Source organism: Schistocerca gregaria, chromosome 2 (assembly GCF_023897955.1).
Source record: "Schistocerca gregaria isolate iqSchGreg1 chromosome 2, iqSchGreg1.2, whole genome shotgun sequence".
NCBI classification, from domain to species: Eukaryota; Metazoa; Arthropoda; class Insecta; order Orthoptera; family Acrididae; genus Schistocerca; species Schistocerca gregaria.
The window spans coordinates 428,542,742-428,554,293 of record NC_064921.1 but is presented as its reverse complement, the minus strand read 5'-3'; positions in this window follow the sequence as shown (position 1 = coordinate 428,554,293).

The following is an 11,552-nucleotide window of genomic DNA, read 5'->3' as shown; positions in this document are numbered from 1 at the left end:
CAGGATTAGGTTGTTCATCGTTTCCTGAGCTTCTTCTAGGTAGGTATTATTTATTACCTTACCTGACCTTGGGCATCCAACGGCTATTTAGGCACTTTTAGATTGGAAATGACCCATCAATTGTTAGAGAATGGCAAAAATATCGCTGCAAGCCTAACCTCTCTGACATGTATCTCTGTTGCTATAGTGTACTCCTTGCTTTCACTGAAATAAAGCACTGTTTATCGTATTAAATTCAGTCCTCTTCTGTACTGATCTTGTAACCTCCCCACAAAATAAAATAATATGAATAATACTCTCATTTAGCGTAACTACCCAATAATGAAAATATAATACAATGTGACAAACCTATAACCTTTTAATAATTGACAGTCAATTTACCCTGGTAAATTTTGGACGTCAGAAATGCTGCGTCATGGCCCTGATACATCATTCTAAATAAACTGAAAAATCTTACCTTAATTAGATCGTCGGATAACGCGTCTATATCTGCTCCTATAAGAAATTTTCCTGGCGCAGCTAAGTGCAATGCTGGCCGATAGATTTGTCTTATAAAAAAGGAAAGAACTGACTTTTCTTTTCAGTAATCGGGATTGCCAAGGATTAGAGAAATTAGTGAATTCTTTAAATTGAGATAAATGTCAAAAGTTACTTTTTATGAGATAGATTATTATTAACAGATTTTTTAAAAAAACTTTTACATGGGACTTGATGTAACAATACTATATATGCGCGAGGCTGCTTTTAGCTTATCCTACAACGCTCAGGCTCCGCCATCGCTGCACACGACCGGCCCAGCCAACACGATACACCAGACCAGACTGCTCACTAGCAACAACATACTGCTACTGCAGTCAATACTGCTCTTTGGTCTCAGATTCTCTTCTAGCTTACATATCGCAGGCAGCGCGTGACTAATACATCGAAATTACATCAGCTCGAGTGCGCTAGCAACAAATTCTTTAATTATGGACCTCTTACAATCTTTCACAAAATTTGGTGCAGAATCCTAGGAGCAAACCAAGGAAGTAAAAGCTCGAGAAAATTTAAGAGTATTACATACTGACGATGACACTTCAAGCGACTTAGATCTTGCAGTATCGAGACGCTGAACTCGGAAGCAGTAAGTTGCCGCAACATTAGTCTTCTTTGTTTCTTACTGTGATCACGGAACTTGCACAATAGACAACAGCTTGTAATTTAGTAGTGCGCTCAAGCATTCTATAGTTAGTGTAAGTGGCCATAGTATGTTGCTGAGTGTGTGTCACCGCGATAAATATATTTCGCAAAAGCTAAAATATTCTAACGAAGTCACAACTCGAATGTAGCGCTGTGGCTGTTGCTTGTTTATTTGCCTTTGTGAGAGATAGCGTATTCTACGATCTACTGACGAAATTAGCGACCTGCAGGACACACTAGTGTGTGTGTCTTTAGAGAGGTTTGTAGCTTGAATGCACACCACCATGACTGCGACGACTCAATTTCTGTCAGAATTATGACGTATAAGTGACACACAACTCTCCGACACTGCCCGATTTATTCGCCAGCTAAGTACATTACATGTTTCCAGGCCAAAGAATAAAACTGAAAATACTCAGGTATTTTTGTAAAAAATTTAAATCCATTAGATTATAGTGTGTAAAGCATTCTTCAACATACAAAGTACGACGCTGATACTCGCAAGTGGACTATTCTCAGGGAAAACGACCTCTTCGCAGGAGCAGATTCAGTGGATGCGGATGCCATTGTTAAACCCATCTCTACACCAGTACCAAGCCAACTTATGCGTTTATCGAAATCATGGTGCTAACCATAAAATTTTAGACTTTTCCTGTCATACTGAAGCTTGTTCCAGATAATATTCAATCAGCATCACCGATAAATAGACTGCTAGCACACTGCTCATTTTCGATTTATAAAAATCAAGATTTCTGAAAACATCAATATAAGGCTTTTATTTTACAGAATTTTGAAGCAAATACTTTTCTCTTCTTTGCTGAGGAGTACTTTAACATAACACAAGAAACAACACGTTATTCTATTTAGAGCGAGGAAGTTGCAACTGGGGTTTATAATCCGAGTTTCATTCCTTATAGTGTTGTAACTATCACAGAGGGAGAAATGGCATTCGCCTTTGCAATTGGATCAAATGGCGTTCTTTTGTTTGAAACATGTTTTTTGTTATGACGCTCTTAAGTCATAGGCAATGGCGGTTTATGTGTTTCATTGTCTCCTTCCTAGTCAGTAGGTTCATTATCTATCTGCATTCCTGGCCCTGGTGCCACATTTCGTGATGGTACACGCTCAAAGAACTTGACTCTTGTGCCCGCTTCTGCTGCGCCTTGATCTTTATGTGAAACTTGAAAAGTTTTGATTTTTGGGTTGCAGTCGAAACAATATTTCCACATATCTCGCACGTAGTAAACGCTCCAAAAATTTCTTAGTTCCATAAGTCTGTTGCTCTCTGAGTTGATTATGGGCTAAGTGTAACATGTACTTTGCCCTTTAAATTCTATTATTATCTCACACAAAGGGAAAAAGTGGATTACATTATCTACCAAGTATCGGCTTTTGTAATTTGAAGTCATATTGACTATTAATCGACCATAACTGTATCAAAAATATTAAGAAGTTTCCAAATATCGCTACCAGTCACATTATTTGTTGACAGCTAAATTATTTGCTTAGCGAAATGTTTTGAGGTAATAACACATCGTCAGGTTGAACTGGTATTACGAAAACGTTTAACACATGTTTATAGAGGTATTAATAATTCTTTACATGACTGTTGTGATCATCCTGTGGAGTGAGAAAAGAAGAACTTAGTAAATAGCGATGTCACTTCGTGTATTGGTCTTCTGTTTAAACTTCTTTTCGAATTTCATTTCAGTACTCTTAAAATACTATGTACACAACATCAATATATATATGACAGCAAGGCAAAAAAATGGCTCTGAGCACTATGGGACTTAACATCTGTGGTCATCAGTCCCCTAGAACTTAGAACTACTTAAACCTAACTAACCTAAGGACATCACACACATTCATGCCCGAGGCAGGATTCGAACCTGCGACCGTAGCAGTCACGCGGTTCCAGACTGAGCGCCTTAACCGCGAGACCACCGCGGCCGGCACAGCAAGGCATACAGAAGACACTGTTACTGATATCAGGAAGAAGATACTGCTACTGATATCAGGATCCACATATCAATAGCCAAATCTAAACTAGCCTTATTTCGACCGCCTTCTTGTGTTCTGCACTGCTGATTTCTTTTGTATAACGTGCTTACTGACACCGTCGTGAAGTCTGTGAACAATGGTGAAGAAATCCAAAAGAGCCATGGAAGTAGTGCTGCCTCAACACATCACAAGAAAAGTGCTACACCACAAGGGCTAAGTGAGTGAGTGCTTTATAAAATTTTCTTGTGAACAGAAGACCAATACACAAAGTGACAGCGCCTCAACTAGGTTATCCTTCTTTCTCTCCACAGGATGATCACAGCAGTCATAAAAAAGCTTTATGTCTTTATAAACATGTGTTAAATGTTTTTTAATGTCAGTATTGCCTGATTATGAGCTATTACCTCGAAACATGTCGCTAAATAAATAATGTAGCTGTCAACAAATTTTTTGACTGGTGGCGGTATTTGAAAATTTTTTCACAAACCTTTTTGTTAAATCCTAAACAATAATAACGATGTCTTGGCAACAGTACCACATTAAACTTTCTACAAATAAATGCAAATAGTAATTATCTTGTACTCACATCATCCAATTCTCACTTGCATAATCAGTTTCAAATTTTAATTAATATTGTCGGAAATCGATTCCACGGCAAGATCTTGTTGTTCCTGATTTTTCCCATTGTGGCGGAAGGCAACTAGTCGAATTTTTACCAGTAAACCTACGCAAACTGTTGTCTATCATTGTTAGCATATAACTAACTCGGCTGGTAAAACAAGTTTGAGGGAGAAGAGTAAGGCTGACATTACTGCAAATATCGTGAGAGGATACAAGAAGTTGATTTTCTAAACGACACACATAGCTTGTATCGTCGTCATTTGCACTATTGTACATATATTTTCCGTGTAATACAGCTACGAATGAAAATATAAGTACAGAACAAACCAAAATGTCAGAAACATCGGCTTAACGAATCTCGTTCATTTTCGTGGACATATCCAAAAATTTCAGTACTTTTGAAATATGTGCACTTTAGTGCATGTGAACTGGTACTTCCTTGTCCTTCCTCTTGGTCTTTTGTCTCCTGTTGGCATTTCATGAGTCTACCTTGGTATCCTGCCAACTCACATTCATTTAACATTTCCATACCATTTTAGTTTTGTCTTTCCTATGCTCTCTCATATGGGCTTACGTCAGTTGTGTAAGAAATTGTCACTGCTAGTGACTTGTCTCTCATTGGAACTGATTCCTTGGAGTATAAAATGTGAGATGTATCGTTTACTTTAGCGCTTTTACTAAAATTACGCAGGCCGATGTGGCCAAGCGGTTCTAGTCGCTTAAGTCTGGAACTGCCTCGGGAATTGATGTGTGTGATGTCCTTAGGTTAGATAGTTTAAGTAGATCTATATTCTAGGGGGCTGATGACCACAGATGTTAAGTCCCATAGTGGTCAGAGCCATTTGAACTAAAATTTCTGTGGTAATTCCCTAACTTTCTGATATCTTTTTTTCCCTTTTCTACCATCTTCTTGAATTTTTCTAATTGTTAGTCACACTTTGTAGACCAAGTCAGGATACTTGATACGGCTCAGGTGGCTAAAGGAACCACAACTCTAAAAGAGATCCTTTGTTTGGAATTTACATTTTCTCTGGCTGATAATATTTACTTCTAGCTTGCAATAATAAAGTGATATGCTGATCATTCTCGAGGAGGAGACGCCTTTCAAAAACAGATGAAAATATTGTTGAAAATATTGCTGACGTGGCCTGCCCGGTTGGCCGTGCGGTCTAACGCACAGCTTTCCGGGCGGGACGGAGCGCCGTCCCCGGCAAGAATCCGCCCGGCGGATTTGTTCCCCTTGTTCCCCTATTCCGCCTCAGTTACACTATGTCGGCGATTGCTGCGCAAACAAGTTCTCCACGTACGCGTACACCACCATTACTCTACCACGCAAACGTAGGGGTTACACTGGTCTGGTGTGAGACGTTCCCTGGGGGGTCCACCGGGGCCGAACCGCACAATAACCCTGGGTTCGGTGTGGGGCGGCGGAGGCGTGAAGTGGACTGCGGTAGTCGTCGTGGGGTTGTGGACCACTCCGTCGTTTCTAGGTCCCCAGTTAACATACAATACATACAATTCAATTGTTGACATTGCAACGGAACTGACTACAACCCGGCCTACACCAAGCAAGTGCAAGGTAAAAGACAATTATTGTAAGATCGATCGTGAATTACAGTGATGTGCCAAGTCATGGGATAGTGACACCCACGCACCACGCATACAGATGGTGGTAGTATCACGTATACAAGGTATAAAAGGGAGTGTATTGTTGCAGCTGTCATTTGACCAGTGGCTCCTGTGAAAAGGTTTCTAACGCGATTATAGGCCCACAATGGCAATTAACAGGCTTTGAACCTGCAATGATGGCTATAGCTAGACACACGGACATTCCACTCCGATATTCATTACGGAATTCAATAATCCGAGATCCACAGTGTCAAGAGCTCATCGAGAGCAGTAAATTTCAGGCATTACCTCTCATCACGAACAACGCAGTGGCCGACGGCCTTTAGTTCACGACCGAGAGCAGCCGCCATTGCATAGAGTTGTCAGAGCTAATAGACAAGCAACACTGCTTGAAACAATCGGAGAAATCAAAGTGAGACGTACGACGAACGTATCAATTAGGACAGTGTAGCGAAATCTAGCCTTAAGAGACTATGACAGGAGACGACCGCCATGATTGCCTTTGCTAACAGCACGACATCGCCTGCAGCGTCTCTCCTGGGCTCGTGACCATGTCGGTTGTATCCTAGACGACTGGAAAACCGTGGTCAGATGGGTCCCGATTTTAATTGGTAAAAGCTGATGGTACGGTTCGAGTGTGGTGCAGACCGCATAAAGTCATGGATCTTATTTGTCAACAAGGCATTGTGCAAACTGGTAGTGCCTCCGTGGGATGGGTTGAATTTACGTGGAATGGCTGGGTCCTCTGGTCCAACTGAACCCGTCATTGCCTGTAAATGATGATGTTCGGCGACTTGGAGGCCATTGGCAGCTATTCACGCATTGTGGAAGGCAATGCGCCATGCCACTGGCTCACAGTTGTTATCTATTGGTTTGAAGAACATTCTAGACAATTCGAGCGAATGAGTTGATCATCCATATCGCCCGATACGTATCCTATAAAACATTTAATGAACATAATCTAGATTTCAGTTGGTGCACAAAATCCTGCCCCGGCAAGACTTTCACAGTTATGTGTGTCTCTAGACGCAGCTCTGCTCAGTATTTCTGCAGGGGACTTTCAACTTCTTGTTGAGTCCATGCCGCGATGAGCTGCTACGCTACTCCGTTCAAGAGGAGGTACCACACGATATTAGGAGGTATCCCATGACGTTTGTCATCTCAGTTTAAATTCAGTGCAGTCAGTGACTAACGTAATCCTAACGCACTGTGCAGTGCACCAGAATCAACTAAACTCAATAAATTCTTAGTAGTTAACACTTTCATCTATGTCGGTAAGTCTGTGTGTAATAACCAATTCACCTTCAAAGTTCGATCACTGTTAGGTATCATATATGCTTTACATCGCAAGTTGATAAACAACAATTTTACTAGTTGTAAGTCCCAAATTAATGCACACCAAAATATTTCTAACACCGAGTACACTCGAACACATTCAGCTCTCTGACCGCTCAACCTTACAAATAACCTTATCCAACTAGTAACGAGCATCAAAATCCACGAAACATACTCTGCTTTCCTCTTTGTCACTATTGTCATGATATTGCGATAATAAATAGTTCCGCTAGATGGTGATGAGCTCAGCTTTCAGAAAGGTGAAGGTACCAGAGAAGCAGTTCTTAGACTAAGGTTGAAAAGGGAAACAAGGCTTAAGAAAAATCAAAACAACTTCATAGCATTTGACGACCAAGAAAAAGTGTTTAGCAATTTAAAACTGTGCAAGATAATAATAGGAGTATGTTATAAGGAAAGACTGGTGATACACAATTCGCACAAGAACCAAGATGGAACAATAAACATGGAAAACCAGGAATGAAGTGATCGGATTAGAAATAGTGTAAGACAGGGATGCAGTCTTTCCCCTCCACTGTTCTCTCTACACATCAGAGAAGCAACGAAAGAAAGATTCAAATGGCTCTGAGCACTATGGGACTTAGAATCTGAGGTCATCAGTCCGCTAGAACTGAGAACTACTTATACCTAACTAACCTACGGGCATCACACACATCCATGCCCTAGGCAGGATTCGTACCTGCGACCGTAGTAGTCGCGCGGTTCCGGACTGAAGCGCCTAGAACCGCTCGGCCACCGTGGCAGACGAAAGATTCAAGAGTGGGATTAAAGTTCAGGACGAATAGGTATCAGTGAAAAAATTCGCTAAAGACATTGCCATCGTAAGTGAAAGTGTAGAATAATTAAAGGACGAATATTCCAATGAATACATAATATGGATTGAGAGTAAACTTAAAAAAAAAAGTATTGAGAAGCAGCAGAAATGAGATTCGCGGTAAGCTTAATATCAAAATTGGTGATCACGAAATAGACAGAATCAAAAAAAAAATTCTTTTACTTTGGTAGCAAAATAATGTGTGACGGACAAAGCAAGGAAAACTAAGAGGCGACTATCACAGCCAAAGACGGCTTTACTGGTAAAATAAGTCCACTAGTATCGCACATAGGAAGAAATTCCGGAGAATAGACGTTTGTTTGATGCACAGGATGATGGGCTGTGGAAAGACTAGAAATGAACAGAATCGTTGAGCTTCGTAGGTGGTGCTACAGATGTATGTTGAAAAGTTGACAGACTGATAAGATAAGGAATGACTAGGTTCACTGCAGTATCTGTGAAGATCAGAATAGATGTAAGAAACCGACAGTATGATAGGACATATGTTAAGACAACAGTGAATACTTTCATGGTACTAGAGCGAGCTGCAGAAGGTAAAAGCTGTAGGAGAATCCGTCCAACAAGTGATTGAGGAAGTACGTAGAATACAAGGGCTACGCCTAAATGAAAAGGATTACTCAAGAGCGGAATTCATAGACGTCCGCATGAAGCCAGTAAGTAGCTATATGACTTTAAAAATGCATCGGAATATTTGTTTTGTGGGTCAGTCGTAAGTAATAATATGAAGACCTTACTCGAGTAGGCTCGCATCTCGTGGTAGTGCGGTAGCGTTCTCGCTTCCCATGCCCGGGTTCGCGGGTTCGATTCCCGGCGGGGTTACGGATTTTCTCTGCCTCGTGATGGCTGGGTGTTGTGTGATGTCCTTAGGTTAGTTAGGTTTAAGTAGTTCTAAGTTCCAGGGGACTGATGACCATAGATGTTAAGTCCCATAGTGCTCAGAGACATTTGAACCTTACTCGCATAAATTTTATAGTTAGTTCAAGTTAATTATTGTAAATCATAAAAATACATATTCTGAAGTTTCTTACCACCTTTAGGCACAACAGAGGAACCTTTATACAGTTTCATGAACGTAATTCGATATCTTTCCTTCAGATCAGTCCATTGACAACTAGTGCAACATCAAACTTCTTCTCTGGAATAGTGTGAGGTGGCGCAGCGACTAACACAATAGACACCAACGTTTCAAAACCCTGTCCGGCCACGCCCGATTTCGTTCCCCATCCTTTCATGATCTGAGATTTAGCTCCGTCTTTAGAGACTGTGCTGTCGACGGGACGTTAAACTCTAATGACTTTCATTCCTTTCATTCTTGAATTCCTCTTTTCACCCTCGGCAGAGAATCTTACTTTATTTCTTCTATACGATAAACGGTAGCTGTTTATATAAAATGTATGGCTTTTTCAAGTGGGTTGCGTGGTATGTTTGTTTTACATAATTCTAAATTGCATTATTAGTCAAATTTGCTCCCCATCTGACCGAATAGCACGCCTCTTCCCGGATTCGGAAAGTTACCTCGGCCCTGGACCCAATCCACACGGCAGATTAATCGTGTGGATTATCGATGAAGGTCAATCTGCATTCCAGCTTGGATGTTATCTTTAAACAATACCGGGCTGGTACCACCGTCCCCTTAGATTCACGTTCGAAAACATTTAGAAAACTGCTTAGGAAAGCATATTTCAGAAAGCAGCCATTCCGCTCCTTTAATACACTATTAGCCATTAAAACTGCTACACCACGAAGATGACGTGCTACAGACGCGAAATTTAACCGACAGCAAGAAGATGCTGTGATATGCAAATGATTAGCTTTTCAGAGCATTCACACAAGGTTGGCGACGGTGGTGACACCTGCAACGTGCTGACATGAGGAAAGTTTCCAACCTATTTCTCATACACAAACAGCAGTTGACAGACGTTGCCTGGTGAAACGTTGTTGTGACGCCTCGTGTAAGGAAGAGAAATGCGACTTTGATAAAGGTCGGATTGTAGCCTATTGCGATTGCGGTTTATCGTACCGCGACATTGCTGCTGGCGTAGGTCGAGATCCAATGACTGTTAGCAGAATATGGAATCGGTGGGTTCAGGAGGGTAATACGGAACGCCATGCTGGATCCCAACGGCCTCTTATCACTAGCAGTCGAGATGACAGGGATATTATCCGCATGGCTGTAACGGATCGTGCAGCCACGTCTCGATCCCGGAGTCAACAGATGGGGACGTTTGCAAGACAACAACCATCTGCACGAACAGTTCGACGACGTTTACAGCAGCATGGACCATGGCTGGGGGTACCCTAGGCGCTGCATCACAGACAGGAGTGCCGGCCGCGGTGGTCTTGCGGTTCTAGGCGCTGCAGTCCGGAACCACGGGACTGCTACGGTCGCAGGTGCGAATCCAGCCTCAGGCATGGATGTGTGTGATGTCCTTAGGTTAGTTAGGTTTAATTAGTTCTAAGTTATAGGGGACTGATGACCTAAGATGTTAAGTCCCATAGTGCTCAGAGCCGTTTGAACCATTTATTTGAACAGACAGGAGCGCCTGCGATGGTGTACTCAATGACGGACATGGGTGCACGAATGGCAAAACGTCTTTTTTTCGGATGAATCCACTTTCTGTTTACAGCATCATGATGGTCCCATCCGTGTTTGGCGACATCGCGGTGAACGCACATTAGAAGCGTGTATTCATCATCGCCATACTGGCGAATCACCCGGCGTGATGGTATGGGGTGCCATTGGTTACACGTCTCAGTCACCTCTTGTTCGCATTTACCGCATTTTGAACAGTGGAGTTACATTTCAGGTGTGTTACGACCCGTAGCTCTACCCTTCATTCGATCCCTGCGAAACCCTACATTTCAGCAGGATAATACACGACCGCATGTTGCTGGTCCTGTACGGGCCTTTCGGGATACAGAAATTGTCCGACTGCTGCCCTGGCCAGCACATTCTCCAGATCTCTCACCAATTGAAAACGTCTGGTCAATGGTGGCCGAGCATCTGGCTCGTCACAATATGCCAGTCACTACTCTTGATGAACTGTGGTATCGTGTTGAAGCTGCATGAGCAGTTGTACCTGTGCACGCCATCCAAGCTCTGTTGGACTCAATGCCCAGGCGTATCAAGGCCGTTATTACGGCCAGAGGTGGTTGTTCTGGGTACTGATTTCTCAGGATCTATGCACCCAAATTGCGTGAAAATGTAATAACATGTAAGATCTAGTATAATATTTGTCCAATGAATACCCGTTTATCATCTGCATTTCTTCTTGGTGTAGCAATTTTAATGGCGAGTAGTGTATATCTCTATCTGAAAATTCTCCCTGGATTAAAAAGTAACCAAAGCAAGACGAATATTAGAATCGATAAAGCCCAATCTGTGTGCTTGGGGTGAGCCGATCAACGGATAATGTTATTTTAAAAAGTTTGCTTACGAAATTTTCTGTAGCGAATTTTATCGTTTTATACTCAGAGGAAGAGCAAGGAAATTCAACTCACTATTTTCGTTCTGGAATTCTTTAGCGAACACTTATCTCATGAAACTGAATAAAAGTATGAAACAACTGATCTAATTCAACATGAGTGCCTTGGAATACAAAATTAAGTTGTCAGCATTCCGAGCATAGTAGCAAATGTTCGTTCTTTGCACAGAATTATTCTGAAAGAAATCCCATGGGCAAGCCAAAAGGCTACACGCGTAAGTTCTTGCCAAACTTCCAAGTAATTGCGTTCAAGTACTATTGTAAGCAACGACATATGTACATAAGTTCAACACTTTCAGGATCTGTTAACTTTTTGTGAAGACGCAAAGTAGTGTCGTCTGGGAGATTGGTGTATAAGCTAGTGATGTCGAATGCAGCTAGCATGGCTTGCGGGGAACATGTGATTTTTCCAACCAATTAATCAAATATACTGAATTTTAACAGAAAAA